Below are 4,126 nucleotides of genomic sequence, written 5' to 3'. Positions count from 1 at the left end.
CTGGCTGTCCTGGAACTCACTTTGTAGACCAGGCTGGCCTCGAACTCAGAAATCCACCTGCCTCTGCCTCCTGAGTGCTGGGATTAAATGCGTGCGCCACCACGCCCGGCTCCCCAGTTGGTTTTGATTGGTAATTAAGGTTGCTGGTGGCCAATGGCTGGGCAGGGAGACAGAGGCGGGACTTTAGGATTCCTGGACAAGGGATTGAGGAAGGAACAGGGAGGGAGAGAGGCACCATGCCAGGAAGAGAGGAGATGCCACATCTGAGAGGTGCCAGACAGAGAACATAGCCGTCATGTAGGTGCCAGGGAACTCTGCCCGAGAGGGCTACAGGTCTGGGTCTGGGGCAGCCAAGATGGAATACAGGATTTAGTAATAACTCAGGAATATTGGAGAGGAGAGTGTTAGCCACTTGGAGGTTTGGAAGTTTAAACAGCCATTGAGCTGTTTAAAGGCATATTAAAACAAGGCTGTGTGTGTTTGTGCATGCATACATGCAGGTAGGGACAGGGTGTGTGTGGGGGGAATGCGGTAGCAAGGAGTGCCTCCACCTCCTTGATCTCAGAGATCCCCCTGCCTCTGCCTCGAAAGTGCTGGGATTAAAACTCTGAGCCACCATGCGCAGCTCAAGACATTACTTTGGTGAGTCCTCATAAACTTACCATCTTAACAACTTTGAGGGGTATGTCCAGCTAGCAGTATTGAGAGTGTGCACTGTGCTGCGTATCCCCCATCTCCTCCTGCCCACCATTCTATTGTCTCTACGAGCTTTGGCTGGTAGGTACCTCATGTAAGTGGAGCCATCCATACGGACCCTTTGGCCTGACAGTCCATCAACAACCCAGGTGCTTGAGGTGTGTGTGTGCTGAAAGCTGTGACCAGCATGCCTACAGGAGTGACAGGGAGGCTTATTTCACTTAACAAAGCATCCTCTAGGTTTACCCGTGTTGTAACAAGTCTCACAATGGGCTCTCTTTTAAAGGATGGACACTATTTTGCTTCGTGCATAAGTCACATTTTGTGTTTGTTTTTTGTGCTTTTGTTGTTGCTGTTTTGAAACAGGGTCTCAAGGTATTGCTTTACATGGCCTCGAACTCCCTATGTGGGCTCTGAATTCATCCAGAGCTTAAAATGAGAAAGGAGGCACAGCATCGAGGAAGCAGACCAGAAGAAGCTGGGCTCCCAACTTCAACACACGTCCTCTCCCTGTTGACAGTAACCACCAGGAATCCTCTAAACGGTGAGAAGATGTGACTTCCTCATATGAAGACATCTGCTGTTAGGAACAGCTCTGCCACCTTCTGCCACACAGCTCTGCAGCCCATCCTTAGCAAGAACAGGGCCTGGGAAAGCACACTCAAGCTCAGGAAACGCATGATGGGATCCTCTTCATACGGATGCTTTGGCCTGGCAGTCAACCATCAACCCTGGTGCTTGTGGGGTGTGTGTGTCTCGGATGCAGTGACCTGCATGCCTGAAGAAGGGAAAGGTGTCATTTTCAAGAGTTAGGAAGGACCAGGACTTCCGTCCTGCCTTTGCTCTGTCTGTGGCTTTGCTTGGTTGGTGAACACAGCTGCCCTGATGTGAGTTGTCCTGACGACAGCCCCTTGTGACAATGGACAGATGGTCCTCAGCTGATTCCTGCCACAAGAGTTTGAGCCAGCTGAACACTGGGTCCTTCTCATAGAGCCAGCCTGCGTGTGGATTGCCGCCCTGAGGGATGGGCCAAGAAGACAGCTGGCTGGGCCAGGACTTCTTACCCTGGGAATCTCTGAGTACAGATGTGTACTGTCTTAACCAGTGAGATTGGGACAATGGCTCTCAACCTTCCGAATGCTGCAATCCTTTAACACTGTTTCTCACGTTGTGGTGAGCCCCAACCTTAAATTGTTGCTATCTCACAGCTGTGGTTTTACTACTGTTATGAATCATAACACAAATATTTGTGTTTTCTGATGGTCTTAGGTAACCCCTGTGAAAGGGTTAGGGGTCAGGACCACTGGGAACTTCTGCCTGAGAGTAACTGCTTATACCGAGAGCATTAGAAAACAAGGATACCTGGGTAGAAAAAGATACTCAAAGAACTAAGGGCAACAACAAGGGCAACCAGCTGCTGGGGTTATCTCAGCTTCAAGAAAGCCAGCCAGACCTCAGCCTGGCATGGCTGTGCAAGCCTGTAATCCAGCATTTTGGAAACAGAAGCAGGTGGACCAGGGTTCAAGGTCAAATTCAACTCCATAACAAATCTGAAGCTAGTTTTGCCTACCTGAAACCCTGCCTTACAAAACAACAACCTTACAACCAGGGAGGACGCCAATGTTCCACACAGGGGACCTCTATAAGGACTGCGGCTGATAGCAGGGCTTTGTGGGTTCCTACCCTACCATCAAATACTCAAAAATGCCAGGCATGGTGGTGCGTGCCTGTAATCCCAGCATTCAGAAGGTGGACAGGAGGAGCAGGAGTGTGAGGCCAGCCTATACTACATAGTGAGATGGAGGAGAGCCTAGGCTATACAATAGCCTATCTCAAGACCTGAAGCACGGAGCTAGAGAGGAGGCTCATGGGTTAAGGGTATGCACTGCTCTTCCAGATGTGAGTGTGGTCAGTTCTTAGCACCCACACTGGGTGGCTCACAGCCACTCTAGCTCCAGGGGATCTGATGCCTCTTCCTTCTGACACTGACACAAGCATACACCCTAATCAATAATAAGAATAAATCTCACCCGCCCCCGCATCATCCAACCAACTATACGATTTCTAGATTCATGGCATGTTTCAGAGTCACAGGTCTGGGTGTGATGGCTATGCCTTTAATTCCAGCACTCAAGAGGGAAGGCAGATCTCTGTGAGTTCAAGGCCAGCCTGGTTTAGGCTACTCTGAAGGGGAGTGGTGGGGGGTTGTAAAGGGGAAGGGAAAGAAGAGAGAGAGAGAGAGAGAGAGAGAGAGAGAGAGAGAGAGAGAATACACAAACCCAAACAAACAAACAAACAAAACCCCAAAAAACAACCCCAAAGTCATGGAAAACAAGATGTTTCTCTGAGCTGGACTCACTGTACTGTGGACAGATAAATGTCACCTTTAAAGGGAAGGCTCCTGTTCTATGGAATATCCAACAGGTCCAGACACAGGACGGTTGTTAGTGCCTGCCACATCTGAGAAGGTCTGAGACAATGCACGAGCACTTGGGGCTTGTCCTGATTGGGACGAGAATGGCCCCCATCTGCTCACACAGCTGAATGCTGCCCCCCGCCCCGCCCCGCCCGCCCAGCTGGAGGAACTGTTTGGGGGAGGATTGGGAGAAGTGTCGCTGGAAGTGGGCTGGAGGGGTGGCTCCGTGCTTAAGAGCAGCAGCTGCTCTCCCAGAGGGTTCTGAGTTCAATCTCTAGCATCCACACAGAGGCTCACAACCATCTGTAATGGCAGACCCATGGGAAGTTCTCTTCTGGTGTACATATATGCACACATATATCTAAATACATAAGTTACATAAAGACAATTATCTAAAGCAGAAAGTCATTCCCAGTTAGCTCTCTGCTACCTGCTTGTGGATAAAATGTGAGCTCTTAGCTATTGGTAGTGCATACCTTTTGTGTGTGTGTGTGTGTGTGTGTGTGTATCTTAATGTAATTTTTCCAAGCAGGCACACAGAAGAAAAACAAGAAAGCTAGGCGAATACATATGCCAAGGTACATTGACACAAAACAAAGAAATAGTGCACACTTTAATCCCAGCATTCAACCAGATCTCCAAGTTCAGGGCCAGCCTCATGAGTTCCAGGACAGCCAGCGCTACACAGAGAAACCCGTTGCCTCGGTGTCTCTTCACAAGAGGAAAGTAACTAAGACACCAGATAACGCACCCCGTACCGGACGGTCTTTAACTGCCTGTAAATGCAGTTCACAGGGATCCAATCCCTGCCTGACTTCTCTGAGTTCTGTAGGCAGGCAAGCACACAATGTATATACAGACAAGCCGCAGGCAAACACATACACTAATAAATAAAATAAAAAAGAATTTAAAAATAAAATATTAAGCCGGGCGTGGTGGCGCACGCCTTTAATCCCAGCACTTGGGAGGCAGAGGCAGGCGGATTTCTGAGTTCGAGGCCAGCCTGGTCTACAA

The sequence above is a fragment of the Mus caroli genome, chromosome 11 (genome assembly GCF_900094665.2).
Source record: "Mus caroli chromosome 11, CAROLI_EIJ_v1.1, whole genome shotgun sequence".
Lineage (NCBI taxonomy): Eukaryota > Metazoa > Chordata > Mammalia > Rodentia > Muridae > Mus > Mus caroli.
The sequence above is the reverse complement of the archived record's forward strand: the minus strand, read 5'-3'. Positions refer to the sequence as shown.